The sequence below is a fragment of the Canis lupus genome, chromosome 3 (assembly GCF_003254725.2).
Source record: "Canis lupus dingo isolate Sandy chromosome 3, ASM325472v2, whole genome shotgun sequence".
Lineage (NCBI taxonomy): Eukaryota > Metazoa > Chordata > Mammalia > Carnivora > Canidae > Canis > Canis lupus.
The window spans coordinates 52,525,729-52,542,929 of NC_064245.1; the positions used below are offsets into that span (position 1 = coordinate 52,525,729).

A 17,201-nucleotide genomic window follows, 5' to 3' on the forward strand; every position below is an offset into this window, starting at 1 on the left:
GACCCTCTGGAGGTTATTTCCTGGCTTTGGGAGTGGGACATACAGGGCATCAATGTGGCCAAGTGAAAGCCATCAAGGGCTGGGAGGAAGAGGAGGTGGGGTGAATGTTGGTGCTGTGGCTAACTGGCTGTGTGGCTTTGGGGCAGCCTCTGCCTCTCTCTGGGCTCAGAGTCCTCCTCTGCCCAAGAAGGAGGTTGACCATAATGGTCTTAGGGTTCCCTTTCATGGCAGATATCCCATCATATTTCTCCATATATCCCTTTCTTGAGAGAGTCTTACTGCTGGGAGCTGCCTCATCCTGCCCCTGCTCAGATTCCTCACCTGGGACAGGAGGGGACCTCAATTTGAGGATGTCTGGGAGTATCTTTTGCTCCAGAAACTTGCTTCAGATCTGGGTGTGATTTCTGAGTCTCCGCCTGGCTTCAGCCCTGGCAGTGCAGAATGGAGGCCAGTCCCATAGGGCTCCCTGGGGCATCCCTTTTCTGATAATATCAAACCTATTGACGTGCACGCATATTGAACATAATTTACTCTGTGAGCTGTGTGGCGACTGGCTAGTTAGCACGAGTTCTGTCCCACAGACAACTAATTAGACAGTTTTTCATTGGAGTGCCTGGGTGGCTCAGTTGGTTAAGCATCTGCCTTCATCTCAGGTCATGATCCCAGAGTCCTGGGATCAAGCCCCACATCAGGGAGCCTGCTTCTCCCTCTCTCTCTGCCTGCTGCTCTGCCTGCTTGAGCTCTCTCTCTGTCAAATAAATTCTTTTTAAAAACCCACATTTGTTCATTTGGATTTTGCAAGTTTTCTTTTAAAAATCTGTAAGCAAAACTTTTGCTTTTCATGCTCCTTATATTTTTTTAGCTCCAAAAAAGCTCATAAACTGAATACTATGCTTAACCAGGCTGGAGACTCCCAGTGCCCTGCTCACACCCACCCCCAGCCTCCCTGCTTCTAGTCTGTCTCCAACTTGTCCTACACAATGCAGCCAAAGTGCCTTAGTTCCTTTCTTTTCTTTTCTTTTTTTTAATTATAAAGACTTTACAATTTATTTATTTATTTTTAAAGATTTTATTTATTCATGAGACACACACACACACACACACACACAGGCAGAGATACAGGCAGAGGGAGAAGCAGGCTCCACGCAGGGAGCCCGATGTGGGTCGATCCTGGGTCTCCAGGATCATGCCCTGGGCCGAAGGCAGCGCTAAACCGCTGGCCCACTGGAGCTGCCCAAGACTTTACAATTTAATAATTTTTGTTTATTTTTCAGAACAGTGATTCATTCCATGGCTCAACATTCAATATGACCAAAATGCACACAGTGTAAGTCTCCCTCCACACCTAATGTCTATCATTGCGGTATATCTTGCAGATGTAGTCTATGACTACTCCTAAGTATATGTATACATATTCTTTATTTGGGGGGTGGGGTGTCCCCTCCATTTTTTTTTTTTTTAACACATTGACAGCAGAGTATTTTTTCTAAGTGTATTTCCAACCAGGCCTTTTGGTGACTCCCTTTTGTCCCAAAGGGGAAAGACCAAGCTCGTTAGGCTGACCACTGCCCAACACCCTTGCTTACCTCCAGGCCTGTGCATACTGCTGTCTGCCGTCAAATCACACGTCCCCTGCTCCTAGGCTCAGCTTCCCTGGTTTGCTCGCTGTGCTGGCAGTATCTCTCCTGCTCATGGAAGCATACAATGCAGCCACTGGTCAGTCACTGTCTGCTCCCCTGTGAGTCTCCCCCCCGCCAGGCCATGCGGTACTCAGAAACAAGAGGTCGTACCTTACTCATATGGAATCCCTAGGGCTGGGCACCGTGCCTGGTACCGAGAGGGTGCTCCGCGATCTTTGCCCAGTAGACTTGTAGGGGGCCCCGAGGCGCTTTGCTACAGCGGCACCTCGTGGTAGACCTTGGAAATGCAGCGAGGAAAAGACCTTGGAGGGAGGGGTGGGGGTTCCACAGGTTCCAGAGATCCCTTGGGGTCTGAGTAGGAGGCGCTCCCCTGTCCGTCTGCTACAGACCCCACCTTGTCCATCGGCGTCCAACTTGAGCAGAGCCTAGTGGTAAGTGACCCACCTTTCCATCTCCAGAACTGCTGTCCCCTGAAATCTACCCACCCCATAATCAGTAGTAGCTTGGGGCATTTAGCAGTAAGTGTGTATGTGGGGTGTGTGTGCATGCAAGTCTACATGCACACGTGTGTGATGTACTTGCTTCGGGGCATGGCTAGCATGTCCCTGTACAGATACTTAACACCATCCCTCTTCTATAAGACAAAATTATTGGCAATCATTTCAATAATCATGAAATGAATAGCAGTAAATAAATGGCAGACAGCCAAAATGTTCTTTTATTGAATTTTATCTATAAGCTCACACCATTTCAAAAAGAAATGAAATTACAGATACAATAATCATTATAGTACAAAAAAGGAAAACATGGACACATACTTTTACATTATTTTTTTTAAAAGGGGGGGCATATATTCATATATTGGTCTGTCCCAGTAATGAATAAAATTACATTGGAATTAAATAGGAACAATTTAGAAAGAAGACATTTCCATTTTTAAAAAGATTTCTTATTTATTTATTTATTTATTTATTTATTTATTTATTTGAGAGAGAGAGTGTGAGCACACAGAAGCAGGTGGGGAGGGGCAGAGAGAGAGGGAGAAACATACTCCCTACTGCGCAGGGAGCCTGATATGGGGCTTTATTGTGGGGCTCCATGTGGGGCTTGATCCCAGGACTTTGGGATCATGACCTGAGTTGAAGGCAGAGGCTTAGCAAACTGAGCCACCCAGGTGCCCCAAGACACTTCCATTTCCATTTTTTTATTTATTTATTTATTTATTTATTTATTTATTTATTTATTTATTTATTTATTTTTGACACTTCCATTTTAAACAAATTGTTCAAATTCAGTAAAATATTTCCAGTTTAATCTAAAATGTGCACTTTCTTAACAAAACTGTTAGGTCCTCAGAACTCGCCCTCTGGTTCACTATTTAAAGCTTCATTTTATTTATCTATTTTAAAGCTTTTATTTTTAAGTAATCCTTACCCCCAACGTGGGGCTTGAACTTACAACCCTGAGATTAAGAGTTGCATGCTCTACCGCCAGAGCCAGCCAGGCACCTCTGTTTACAATTTTAAATACAAATAAAACAAAGTGGTTCAAGTCCTGTTTCTCCAAGTTTACTATCACAGAGCTAGGGCTTGGAGACACAAACCATGCCTGAGGCCACTCAGACAGTTCCAACCCTCGGAATTTGTGTGGGGGCCAGTGTGGAGCTAGAAGTTGTTGAAATTTATGCCTATGTAGGGCACGGGGTTGAGGAAAAGATGGGTAATAGAAATGCACTGACTTGATGTCTACATATTTATTATTAAAGCCAACAGGTTAAGACACAAAAGGACCCATATTGTAGGATTCTACTTATACGAGGAAGCTAGAATAGGCAAATTCATAGAAACAAAAAGTAGAAAGAGGTTACCAGGGGCTGGACAAGGGGGCAGGGATGTTATTGTTTAAGAGGCCTAGAGTTGGGATCCCTGGGTGACGCAGCGGTTTAGCGCCTGCCTTTGGCCCAGGGTGCAATCCTGGAGACCTGGGATCGAATCCCACGTCGGGCTCCAGGTGCATGGAGCCTGCTTCTCCCTCTGCCTATGTCTCTGCCCCTCTCTCTCTGTGTGTGACTATCATAAATAAATAAAGATTAAAAAAAGAGAGGTCTAGAGTTTACTTTGGAGATGATGAAAAAGTTCTGGAAGTAGTTCCACAACATTGTGGATGTGCATAATGCTGCTGAACAGTACACTTAAAAATGATTAAAATATTCACAATAAAAAATTGAAAAAATAGTTAATGTGGTCAAATTTATGTTATTTTTATTTTACCACAATGGAAACAATATGAAAAAAAAAAACCCCAACAGGTTAGAATTAACGAAATAATTTTGGGAGGGGAAGAATATCTTATCATTGACGTGGCTGAAGAATTTCTGGTGCAAAGTGATAATTTAAAAAAAACAGACTGCAGGTGGGTTTTATTATTTTATTTATTTATTTATTTATTTTTTTATTATTTTTTTAAAAAAAGATTTTATTTTATTTATTTATGAGACACCTAGAAAGAGGCAGAGACACAGGCAGCGGGAGAAGCAGGCTCCCTGCAGGGAGCCCCATGTGGGACTTGATCCCGAGATTCCAGGATCACACCCTGGGCTGAAAGCAGGCGCTTAACCGCTGAGCCACCCAGGGATCCCCTTTATTAGTGTTTTTATTTTTTATTTTTTTTAAAGATTTTATTTATTTATTGAGACACAGAGAGAGAGAGAGGCAGAGACACAGGCAGAGGGAGAAGCAGGCTCCATGCAGAGAGCCTGACGTGGGACTCAATCCCAGGTCTCCAGGATCACGCCCCGGGCTGCAGGTGGCGCTAAACCGCTGCGCCACCAGGGCTGCCCTATTAGTGTTTTTAAATTGTCTATAGACAAGGTCCTCACCTGCCCCCAGGTTGGATCCGTTGGGACACCATTGGTGTGTTTATCTTTGTGGGTCTGTGCTGTGTTTGTTTTTTTAATCTGTCTGTGAGGTATTTGTTTTTGGTTTTCCAATGTGTAATGTGTCTCTCTGTTTATGTTTCTTTGTGTGTAATTTGTGTCTGTCTACAGTGTGTTGTGTATGGTATGTTCCTGCTGTGTGCTTGTTTGTGGGTGGTTGTATCTCCTTGGATCTGGGGGTCTTAGTGTTTCTGTGTGTGTCCGTGGTGTGTGTGGTAAGCACATGGTGACCCACTCCATCCCTGCTCCCTCTCTCTCATTTTGTCTGAGACTGCCTTCCCAGTGACTCCCAGTCTGTCCAGAAGTCCCAGCGAGCCCTGCACTTGTTCACCCACAGACCCCAAATGGGTCTGATGGGAGTGGACAACAAACCACTCCCAGAGTGACACAGTCCTTCCTCTTGAGGTCACCTCCATCCAGCACTAATGTGGAGCTAGGAGCACAAGTTTGTGGATCTCATGGCCTGGAGCCATGGAGACTCCAGTCCTGACCTGGAATCCATGCCTCACCCCCGGAGATCATCAGTCATTGCTCTGGGTGTCAGTTCCACCACCTTTAAAGTAGGAATGGTAGGGGATCTCTGGGTGGCGCAGCGGTTTGGTGCCTGCCTTTGGCCCAGGGCGCGATCCTGGAGACCCGGGGTTGAGTCCCACGTCGGGCTCCCGGTGCCTGGAGCCTGCTTCTCCCTCTGCCTGTGTCTCTGCCTCTCTCTCTGTGTGACTATCATGAATAAATAAATAAAGTCTTAAAAAAAAAAAATAAAGTAGGAATGGTAAGAGGCATCTGGGTAGCTCAGTGGTTAAGCATCTGCCTTCAGTTCAGGTTGTGATCCTGGGGTCCTGGGATCGAGTCCTGCATTGGAATCCCCTCAGAGAGCCTGCTTTGCCTTCTGCCTGTGTCTCTGCCTCTCTCTCTGTGTCTCTCATGAATAAATAAATAAAATCTTTAAAAAAAAAAAAGTAGGCACGATAATACCAGCTGGAATTTCCCTCGCCCAAACACAGCCCTGCACAGGCTTCTGAGGAAGCCCCTTTCAGGGCCAACAGGCTGAGCTCTGTGAGAGGTCTTCAGAGCAGTTAGTGAATAGGTAGGGAGGTACGGAGGCAGCAAGCCAAGCCAAGGGGGGCTGGGAATCCTGTAGCTGCAGTTGGGAAGGAGCAGGCCTGACCCACAGAGGGGGTGACACGCTTCCCTTTCCAAGCTCTGAGGTTCCCAAGCGGAGGTTGGGCGAGGGTGGTGGGAAGCCTGTTTCCTGAACAAAGGTCAGCCTCCCTTGCCGCTGATGCTCTTTTGGGAGCCTTGGCTTTGGCCAACGGGAAAGAAAGGCTCCTTCTCTCTGGGCAGTGGTGGGCCTGGCACAGGGCTGCCTGGGAAACAGAGCCCAGTGTCTAGCTCCAATGGGCATTCAGAAGCTCAAGGCCTGGAAGGCTCTGCCAGCTGCCGGAAAAAGGAACCATTGTCCTGTTCTCACCCGAGCGAACAGGGCCTTCCCTCCACTGCTCTTGGGGGCCTATCCATCTCCGGGCTCCCAGCGTGGCCTGTGACTCAGAAGTGCCCACAGTGAGGCACCACAACTGGGCTCTGAGGGAGGAATCACAGGTGTGCGCTTGAGGAATGGGCTGGCGCTTCTGATTCTCATTCAAGTCTGGATGCAGAACCACCCTCTGAGCTACAGGATGGCCTGGGCCACCTTAGGGCTGAGGATGTATGTGTGTATGTGTGTGCACCAAGTAGCAAGGACACGGGACCTCTCAGATGCTTTTGGGGCTCCCAGTTGCCATCTGCATGGTCTAGCATAGCTCCAAAATTCTCCCTGTAGACTTCCAGGCTAGCAAGGAGCCACCACAATCCACTCATCCAGAGCTCTGCTCCTCTGTGTACTAATAAGCTTAGCAAACCCACCTCCTGATGGGTTTGGAGGACTCTGATATACCAACAAGGTGGCTCGTGCGGATCCTGTGCCCCCAGTGGAGACAGCTTTGTTGAGAGCACAGCCTCTGTAGAGTCAGTGAAGCTGATGAAGAATGACACGTCTGTCCTTTCATCCATTAAAAAACAGGTGGCTAAGGGCACCGTGGCATCTTGCATTGGACCTTGGAAGACAGGACATTAGTGGAAACAGGTGAAATACAAATAAATCTAGCATTTAGTTCATGGTACAGTAGTTGCCCTTATTTGTGGTTTTGCCTCCCACGTTTCAGTCCCTGGAGGTCAACCATGGTTCTGAGCAGCTGACCCTCTTTCTGATACGTTGTCAGAAGGTCACTAGCAACCTAACGCTACATCACCACGCCTGTGTCACCCATCTTATGTCATCTCATCACGTGGGCATTTTACCGTCTCATGTTATCAAAGAAGAAAGAGGAGTACAGCACAATATTTTGAGAGACAGACAGACCACATTCACATCACTTTTACTATAGTGTGTTGCTATAATTGCTCTATTTTATTATTAGTTTTTGTTGTTAATCTCCTACTGTGCCCAATTTATAAATTAAGTTTTATCGTAGGTATGTAGAGAGGAACACAGTGTATATAGATTCATACAATATTTGTGGTTTCAAGCATCCACTGGGACGGGGGGAGTCTTGGAATGGACCCCTGCAGAAAAGAAGGATGACTATTGTAGGGATGTTACCTCGTTGGTTTTGACAATGGTACCATGGTTACATAAGATGGTAAGGTTTGAGGAATCTGAGTAAAGGGTGTGCGGGAACCCTGTACTATCTTCAACTGTTCGATAAGTCTAAAGTTGTTCCAAAATAAAAAAATTTCCTTTAAAAAGGTGGGTACTGGAGAAGGAGCCCAAGTGCCTGCCCTGGTCACCCTAGCTCACCACTTCTACGGAGCCTGCTGGAAGCCTTTGTCTGAGCAACTCTTTTGGACACAACTAATTCAGAACCCAGAAATACATGAAACACCATTTATAGAGCAAATCCTGTGTGTAAGGGCCAATACCCATCGCTTCACACAACACACACGCCACCCTGCAAGCACTGTTTCTATTGAAGCACTATTTAGAGATGAAGAAACTGTGACTCAGTGGGCTCTGAAGCCAGCTGAGATCACACGCCCGGAGCTGTAGAGCCCAGGTCTGCTGACTCCGAGTCCAGGTCCCTCTGGAGTGCTCTCCCTAGCGCTGGGTTCCTAGGGGGCGGTTGCTGTCTGATAACTCAGTTGGCGACGGATGTGGGTCTTGTAGATGGGACTGACCCTAGGCAGGATGCTTCGGAAGAGGAGCTCTCTCCAAGTCTTGTGGAGCTGCGCCCTGTTTGCAGACCAGTGACCCCTCAGGGGGCCCATCACTCACCAGAGGCCTGAAGGCCTTTCTCATTAGTCACCAGTTCCTGTTACTGTCCTGGAAAGTGAGAAAGCAGTATTTTAGCTGCACTCCCCACCCTCACCCCCAAGGGGCTCTTCTGGTATGTTCCAGACTTCCTGGGGAGTGGGGGGGGGGGCCAGGTTGCCTCAGCTTTCATCAATCCCCAGTACAGCTGCCAGGCTGTGGGTGGCTGGGGCCCAGCTGGCCCCCCATGGTGAGGCGGTGGGGGCGTGTTGAGAGGATGCCTGGGTGGGCGGCTAGTGAGAACTGGCTTCCTGGGGCCTCCCCGGGTGCTGAGCAGCGTGGCCACTTCCGAAGGCCCCTTTGTTTGCCCCTTTATCCAGAAGAGTGGCTGCAATTGTGTAGGGTACAAAGCCACTGTGGGCCCTGACTTCCCACCCCTGCCTGTGGCCCAAGAGGCAGAGGATTTCCCAGGCTCCTCATAACAGCAGCCTCCTGCCCCTCCTGGGCAGCCGGTGAGACCCAGGCCTTCTCCTTCTGAGCCCAAGACCTGATCATCTAGCTCACATCAGCTCTTCTGCGCCCCGCCCCCCACCACCAGGGGACACGGCCATTCACACAGGCCATTGCCTTACTGCTTGTCCGCGCCTTGTCCCTGGACACACACAAGTGCTAGATGCCAGTTAAGACGCCAGGGAAAACTCCAGGAAGATGCCCTGTGCTCCACTCACCTGTCATTGCAAAGCATCTGGGGAGCAGTTGGTGACGCACTGGCAGCCCAGGGTGAACTGAGCCTGGACCACCTGAGGGGGTGGCTGGCAAGTAGGGTAGGATGGGGAAGCTGGCCACAGGGTCCTTGCTCCCACCATGAATTAAGAAGGGAAGAGGAGGAAAGAAGGAGCTCTTCCCTCCCCTTCCCCCTCCTCCTTTGCCTTTTCTACACTGGTCTGCTAAGCCCTGTCCCCATATCCCAGTGTCCAGTGTCCAGTGCTCCCACTATTTCCCTGCCTGTAATGGCTGAGACTGAGAGAAGTGACTTTCTCAAGGTCTCTCAGCTCATAAGTAGAATTCAAGGCCATGGACATCTGACTCCTTAGAGGGCGCTTTTAACCATTCTTTGAGAAAGGGGGATGAACTGCGTGGTCAAAGCCACAGAGGCTGCTCCAGGGCTGGCTGCTTTGGCCTCTGTCTGCCCAGACTACCCAGCCTCTGCCATCCCCTGGGAGTGGCCACCTTCGCTCAGTGGGGGAAGTTCCCATCCTTCCAGGAAGCTCTTTACCCTTGTCTCTCTCCCTGCCCCTCACCTCCAAAGAGGGACAGAGGGGACCACCTCAGGGCTCATGCCCTGCACCCTGGGAGCTCTCCTGGAGGAAATAATAGCTCACCTATTGGCCTATAGCTCTCACCCAACCTGTTTTCCTTTGGGTCGGGGAAACAATAATTCAAGGTCTTGCGGTCCACTCCTGGAACCGGGAAGGTCACCCCCAGCCCCAGGGGCCAGGCTCTGGGCAGCAGCCCTCTAGGGAGAGCCACCCCTGCCCCACCTGCCACAAACCTCAAGTCCTTTGGGGAGCAGAGGAAGCTAACTCACTGCTGTTCTCTTCACAGAGACTGAAGCTGCCAAGCTGGATCTTCCCTCTCATTCTCCCTCCTCTCTTTCTCCTCTCTCCTTCTCCTGTTTCCCCTTCCCTCCCCTGCCACTGCCTTCCTTTCTACTCCTCCATCTTTCTCTCCCTCCTCCTGCTTCTCATCCCTCTCTTCTTCTCCTCCCATGTCCAAATCTCTCCAGGGGTCCAGGACTTGAAGTTCGTAGAAATGATGCAGGGAGCATTGCCCTCCGCTCATCAACCCAGAGTGCCACAAATCATAAAGTTCATACTAGAGGGAGGCCTTGGACTTCCTCTATGAAGTCTTTCCTTTTACAGATGGCCCAGAGAGAGGAGGCAATGTGCCCATGGTCCAAAGTACTATGTGGCCACTCTTCCACAGGAATAAAAGTAATCACAGCACCATTTATTGATCATCCACTAGATGTTAGGTGCTATGCTAGGTACTTTATATCGATTCCATGATAGCAACACTTTAGATTAGGAGCCACTATTGCCTTTCATTTTGCACTAGGAAACTGAAAGCCTGAGAAGTCCAATGACTTGTCCAATGTCACATAGCCAGGAAGTGGAAGACTATAGAGATTCAACCCAGGGCTGCTCCAACTTGATCATTCACGAGATCTGTTAGGATCATTTTCTCCAGCTCCTTCCTGCTCAGGACTCATTGATCACTCATTTGCCCAGAGGTTGCTTGAGGCCCCTCAGGGGCCTCCTTTTATACCAGACTGTCCCCTGCCAGGCAGTCCTATGGCCCCACCACGCACCTTGCTCTGCCCAGGATGCTGCCTTCCGTTCATCTCAGGGACTCCATCCTGCTCACTCGGGCCCTGGAGATGAGGGCAGAGGAGCATTCTGGGAGGACAGGGGTAGGGGGCCTGGAGCATCTACCCCTCCCATCTGTCCGCCCACCCAAGAGCCCTCCCTGTGAGATGTCACATGAATTCATCATTAACAAAAGCTCAGGGCAGAGGTGGGAGTGCAGTCACAGCTGTGGGAATGAAGCGGGGAAGGAGAGAGACAGCCAGCCACAGACATCCCCAACCCTTGGCTGTCCCTTGGAGCAGAAGGAGGCCTGTCGGATGTGGGAGGACAAGGGGCTGCCCCCTGCTGAGGAAAGACACTAAACTTGGGCCTCCTGCCAGCCCTAAAGAGGGCCTGACCCTGGCTGAGCCAGTTTGGGACAGAGCAGCAGGTGTGGGGTGGTGCTTGGTTCTTGCTTGTCCCCTGCATTTATGAGTCACACCCCCCCCTGCATGTGAGCCATTAAGGGGTCAAGGCAGCAGGGAGCCTCTGTTGCTGGTCTGCTGAGTACCCAGACTAAATGCGTGTAAACACCAGGGACTGAGAGGAGGGAAGAAATGGATCCATTTCACGGAAAATGAAACTGAGGCCCAGGTAGGAGAAGTGACTTTTGTGAGTTCATGCAGCAGTATATAGGCAGTGAGGGCTTTCAGCTCTTGGAGGAGAGGATTCGGAAGGGGCCACCAGGGGATCCCCTCCTTGTCCCACCCCAGGGTCATCGGTGCATGAGGGCTCAGAGTCTAGAGCACTGTTGTCCGGAGGTTGGGGGCACTCCTTCCCGGAACAGGGGCTCAGGTCCAGAGAGAATGCTCATGGGGATTTTCTGTGGAGGAGAGCTAGCCACACCTCTGTTTGAATTAAAAAAGAGGACCCCTGCCCTTAACACCTTACTTCCCCTGCGGGAAGACATCCTGCAGCCTGGGGCTGGGTGTTCCTGCTAGCCTGGCCCCCTCCAGCCTTGTCTCCTCCCTGAGTGACTGTAACCTCTCTCCTACCCTCCTGCTCAGGGCTCCACTCTCTCCATGCCTCCTGCTGCTGCCCCCAGAAGACCAGGATCCCCCGTGGGGCTCACATGGGCATCTCAGGAGCCAGCTGCCTCCTCCTTCCACTTGCCCCATACTCCAGCTGTGGGAGGCCCTGGCCGCCGCTGTACCCAAGTGGACCTGCCTTGCACCTGCTTTTTCTTCTAGTGGAGCACAGTCCCTCCTCTGCCTGGACTGTGCCTGAGCATACCCCTGGTCTTAGAGGACATGTCTTTAGGAGGCCTCTGTGGCCCCATTGGTGGAGTCAGCTGCCCTCCTCCACAGGCTTCCTCTAGTATGGGCCTGGCCTCTCTGTGCTGTCACACAGTGTGGCTGTCTCTCGCTCATCGGATGCAAGGCTTCTGGAGGGAAGCAGCCTATGCAAGGCTTCTGGAGGGAAGCAGCCTATGTGTCTCTTCCCAGCTGCTGTCTGGGCCCAGGGCTGTAACACAAACCACTACAGTATATTTATTTATTTTTTAAAAGATTTTTATTTATTTTTATTCATGAGAGACACACAGAGAGAGGCAGAGACACAGGCAGAGAGGGAAGCAGGCTCCCTATGGGGAGCCAGATGCAGGACTCTATCCCAGGTCCCCTGGATCATGACCTGAGCCAAAGGCAGATGCTCAACACTGAGCCACACAGGCATTCCCAGACTGCTACAGTTTAATGAGTGAATGAGTATTTCTTTTGTACCAGGTTCTGTGCAAAAGCACATTACATATAACTCCTCAGTGTGTCTTCATAATGACCCTTTGGATTCGATTATTGATAATTAATAATAAACACTAACAGTTAATAATAAATGTTGTTATTATTAATTAATAATAATTATTAATAAACACCCATTCCACAGGAGAAGAAACTGAGGCCCCGGGTGGTTAGGTACTTTCCTGCTAAGGGGTGTGTCTGAGTCTTCTATTACATGCACTGCCTCGTACCAGATCGTGGTTCAACTCACAATATGAGTTGAATGAACCAGTAAATAAGCCACCAGGATCTGGGTAGGCATGGGTAGGCAGGGGAATCAGCAGCGCTGCTTTCACGAGAGCATGGCACAAAGTCCCTGCTCCCATCAGGGCCTGTGTCCCAGCTCAAGGGGCTCCAGTACCCTCTGAAACTAATGCTGGGCTCTAGCCTCAGCTTTGTCAGGTGGGAGATGGGTAAGTCCCATTCTCTGAGCTTCTGGGCTGCAGCTATAAAGTGGACACTGCAATCCTGCCCTGCTTCCCCTGCATACTGGTTTGAGGAGCTCAGATAAGATCCTGGTGAACGTGTTTTGACACTGATAAAGCTTCATACAAACAGAAAATGGTATTTAGTATTCATAAAAGCTACCTGCCTCTCTGCTGCCCCCTCGTGAAGGGTCTGGAGCTTCCCAGACCTCTGGAGATAGGGTTGCTGGGGCTCTCAGGGGTCACCTGCTTCCTTTTCTAGCTGGATCCCAATGCCCCATCTCTGTGGGGATGGGTTGGCAGCCTTGCAGGGTGTCTACCTAAGACATGTAAGACAATAGGTCTTAGGCCCCTGGTAGCTCTGCGACCTAGAACGGGGTCTCAGTTTCCCCATGTGTAAGGAACTATACCAGTTTCAGGGCTTGTGAAGACCCAGAGGCCAGGCAGGTGAAAATTTGGCCTGCACCCAATCCCCAAGCTGGGTGCCCTGCAAGGACCGTAATTGCCCAGAGGGAGCACTCTTCCCTAATTTTCACACAGGCTTTTCTGGACCCCCACCCAGCATGGGACATAGGTCTCTTAGGGAGAGAGCAGGGCCTAGCACCAAAAGCCCTCCAGGATTCCCTAAGGTTAGAGCACTTTTCCAGGCATGGACATTCAGCAGGTCTCTGGGGCAGGTAGAGCCGGTTCTGCATCCCCCCATGGCCCATGAGGACTCCCTGAGAAGGTAGCTTGTGTGTAGAGGTTCCCCTGCTAGGCTCTGGGCTGTGATCCACGATCTGGCCTGTGATCTGATCATCACCTGCAAAGGTGGCTTCCGGACACCAGGCCCTCCTATTTGCCCTCTAATTCCCCTGTTTTGGGAAGAAAGAGACAGAAAATAAAGTTCTTATTTCTGTCACATGTGTCATTTCCTGATCTAAGTAAAGAGTGTCAGGAGAGTGACAGGCTAAAAGCTGCTGATTACCATGGCTTCGAGGCAGCACCACGAAAAGATCCAACATCAGAAATAACGTGGTCCAGCCTGTTTTGGGTGCCTAACCCTGCAATTAATCAGCATTGAAATGGGGGGGGGGGCAAGGAGATGAGGGAGGGTCTGTTCACTCAGCCCGGGGAATCGGGGAGCTTACTGATTAAACGGAACTCTCCCCTCTCTGAGGGGTGGTGGGGTTGTCTAAGGATGGAGGATACCGGGGCCAGGGCAGAGTCATCATGAATCAGCTTGCTTATTTTGAATTCAAACTCATATTGTGAATCTGTGGCGTGGGGCTCCTCCCAGCCTTCTTCAGAAATCCATGGGATTATCATTCAATCCGATTTAGCAGCCTGCCCTCTGGGGGCCTAAATGTTAGAACAGATGAGGACGATGAACACACACACACACACACACACACACACACACACACATACAGACGCAGGCATTTAATCAGTCTGGCAGGAGGGACTGTTTATAGAAATGATTTCATTTATTTTACTCTCAATATCAAGCAGGCTTGGCAGGGAATAAACCTTTCTTCTGGGTAGGCCGGTAAACTTTGCAACTTGCCTGCAAGCTTGTTTTAAACATACAGTATCATAGAAATAAGGATGGTTTGGGGCCTGGTTCCAGCTCACGCTTCCCATTTTGGACTCACCTGAGTTATTAATTTTGAAGGCACTTATGCACCATGCACACTACCATCTGGATTTGGGTTCTGGCATTCCTGCAGTTGGTCCCACCCTGTGGAGCCCCTCCGTTGCTGGGATTTAGGAGCTGCCAGCCAAGGATCCAGAGGAGCCCTGAAGCCCAGACCTAGACCTGGGGGCGGGAAGCAGAGCTTCTCTCCAAGGTGGGAGTGTGCCCAGGCTTCTAGGTGGCCAGGATGATGAGGAAGCCGACTGGCGACAGCCTCTGAGGCCATGGGGTAAGGGTGGGGACTTGATCTCTTGGTCTTTCTCGGTCCCTGAGGATCAGTAATTAATCCACTAAAGAGGCTTGGTTGTTTTGATCTGACTCCTAGCACTGCCCCCCACCCCCACCCAGTCCCCTTTGTATGAGCCCTGGGGTAAAACCCACAGAGGGGTCAGAGGGGAGGACCTGGCAATTAACCCCACATCCTGAGCAGGGTGGGGTCAGGGGTCACTGGGAGTGGGGGAGGGGCTGCCTGCCAGCTGCCACGCCCAGGGGGAGGCCTCCAGGGGCACCCACAGGTGGCATTCCAGCCCAACGAGCTGGGGAGAGTGGGGCAGGCGTTCTTGTCCTGCACCACCTCCCAGCACCACGGCCCAGGCCTCTGAGGAGCCTCTTTCTCCCTTTGCTCCCCCACCGCAAGCCCATGGGGTTCCTGGCCAGGCCTCTTCCCCGGGTGGGACCCTGCCCCCCACCTCCCCCCTACCCCAGCTTGGAGCAGCAGCTGATTCTCCCCCCCCACCCCACCCCCGCCGCCTCCCCACCCCCGCCCTACGTTAGGGGGAGAATAACCTGTGATAATTTCTCCTTCTTCTTTCTGGCAACTAATGGACTCCTTAAATAGCAAAAATTGCGGCCTGTAATTAAGATCTTGCTTTTTAAATGATTAATCATTGTAACCCTTTGAGCAGTTTCCTACTTTCCTCCCTTCTCACATTGAAATGCAGATCGCTGGCAGGGGAGGGAGGCGCTCCGGAGCCACCGAGGAGCAATTCAACCTTCCCAGCTGTCTCTCGTCCGCAGGCCGCCTCCCGGCCCCGTCCAGACGCCTCTCAGGAAAGCTCAGGCCCCGATCCACCACGGCCGCCTATGGCCTGGCTGGGGGGCCCCCGGGGGTCTGCCTCTGAGCCTGACCCTAGCGTGGTCGCCTCTGGCTCTCGGAAACTCCTAAGAAAGCAGATCACGTTTGCTGAGCACCTCCTCCATGTCCAGCCCGTTGGTACTAAGATCTCACTCAGTGTTCACAATAGAGGGAATGTAAAGGAGCCCTGTTTCCACAAGGGACAAATGGAGGTGCAGATGCACCAAATCGGTGAGTAGGCCTACCAGGATTTCAAACAAGAAAAGGCTGATGCCAAATCTAGACTTGTTTTACTCTTCCATGGGGTGGACAGACCGTCACGGGACACCTCACTAAACACACAGGCGCACACGCACACGACGATTCCTCACCAGCTTGCAAATGGCTCTCTGGATTGATGGGCTTTAAGCCAACCTTGCAAGCAAGTGCTAGCATTTATTTATCGGCCCACAGAAATGTTTTCCAGGCCTTTTCTCCCTTTGATATATACACAGACCAACAACTTGATTTGGGGAATATGTTGTTAGAGCTAGCAGGGGACTTGGAATCTGCTGTGTCTGTACCCATCACCCTACTTAAGAGGACCTTGGGCTCAGAGGTCAGGGAACTTGGCCAAGATCACATACCATATATATGGACAGCACTTAGCAGGATGCCAGGCCCCTAGCAGGTGTCCATGGATTTGTTGAATGAGTCAACATAGGCAGCCTTCTTCCTTAAGGCTTTGCTGCTGCATTTCTCAGAACCGATTTGTGCATGTATGGTAGTGGTGGCTGGGGGCAGGAGAAGCTCCAACCTTAGTAACTATCCCAGAGGAAGCCGCAGAAGAGAAAGAGTGAGTAGATTCAAGTGTGAATGGGTATGCCGTGTGTGGTTGTGAAAGACCTCTATTACACAAGTGCCCTGGGCTGGGAAGGCTAAAAGGCCCATGTACTACTGTCCAAGCCAAGATGTGTGCATTGAAATAGTCAGTGACCCCTCCTTGTTAGGATCTTAGAAGCCACTTACTGTGGGCAGGCGGGGACACCTGCCCCATGGAGGGCAATTTGGCAAGATATGGTGAAATGACAAATTGTGTAGAAAATTTCGTAGTGCAATCCCCCTTCTGAGAACTTACCTCACAGACATACTCACACCTGTGAGAACTGACTCATGTGCAAGGTTATTTGTTGTAGCAACATTTGTAAAAGCAAAAGGTTGAAACAGAGCAAATGGAGCCTTAAGAGATGACTGGTCTAGGGCAGCCCAGGTGGCACAGCAGTTTAGCGCCGCCTTCAGGCCAGGGCATGATCCTGGAGACCCGGGATCAAAGTCCCATGTCGGGCTCCCTGCATGGAGCCTGCTTCTCCCTCTGCCTGTGTCTCTGCCTGTCTCTCTCTCTCTCTCTCTCTCTCTCTCTGTATGTGTGTGTGTGTTTGTGTCTCATGAATAAATAAATAAATCTAAAAAAATAAATAAATAAATAAATCTTAAAAAAAAAAAAAGAAAAGAGAGGACTGGTCAAGGGACACCTGGGTGGCTCAGGGGTTGGGCTTCTACCTTTGGCTCAGGGTGTGATCCCGCCGTCCTGGGATAGAGTCCAACAATGGGCTCCCCTGCAGAGAGCCTGCTTCTCCTTCTGCCTATGTCTCTGCCTCTCTGTGTGTCTCCCATGAATAAATAAATAAAATCTTAAAAAAAAAAAAGAGCTCTCTCTCTCTCTCTCTCTTTTTAAGAGTCCTCTACTGGTCCATGTAATAATACTGGGAAGCTGAGTAAAATGGGGAGAAAATAAGAATACAAGTTTGTATTGGCTTGTTTAGGTATAAAGAAAGTCTGGAAGGATACATAAGAAATGATGAATAGTTACCTTTTAAGAGAGTAGTGAGAATGGGGCAGATGTGACACAGGGACATGAAGGCCATTTCTCACTGAAAAATGTTTTATTTTGGGGCCAGGTGAAAGCATTAGCTATTCAAAAAAAAAATTCAATACGATCTTCA

The 17,201-nt window shown here is 50.1% G+C and overlaps 2 long non-coding RNA genes across 2 annotated transcripts in view; one reads left to right on the forward strand and one right to left on the reverse strand.

The window, feature by feature from the left end:
• Positions 1-1,883, reverse strand: part of LOC112653673 (uncharacterized) — a 24,298-nt gene extending 22,415 nt beyond the window's left edge. Inside the window, exons 1-2 of the long non-coding RNA XR_003132365.3 lie at positions 1,791-1,883; positions 1,587-1,685 (exon numbers count right to left, since the gene is read on the reverse strand). This is a non-coding gene — a long non-coding RNA (uncharacterized LOC112653673). The remainder of the gene's footprint in view (positions 1-1,586; positions 1,686-1,790) is intronic.
• LOC112653674 (uncharacterized) overlaps positions 1-11,667 on the forward strand; it is a 12,150-nt gene extending 483 nt beyond the window's left edge. Inside the window, exons 2-3 of the long non-coding RNA XR_003132366.3 lie at positions 1,275-1,327; positions 11,277-11,667. This is a non-coding gene — a long non-coding RNA (uncharacterized LOC112653674). The remainder of the gene's footprint in view (positions 1-1,274; positions 1,328-11,276) is intronic.
• The last annotated feature ends 5,534 nt before the right edge of the window (positions 11,668-17,201 follow it).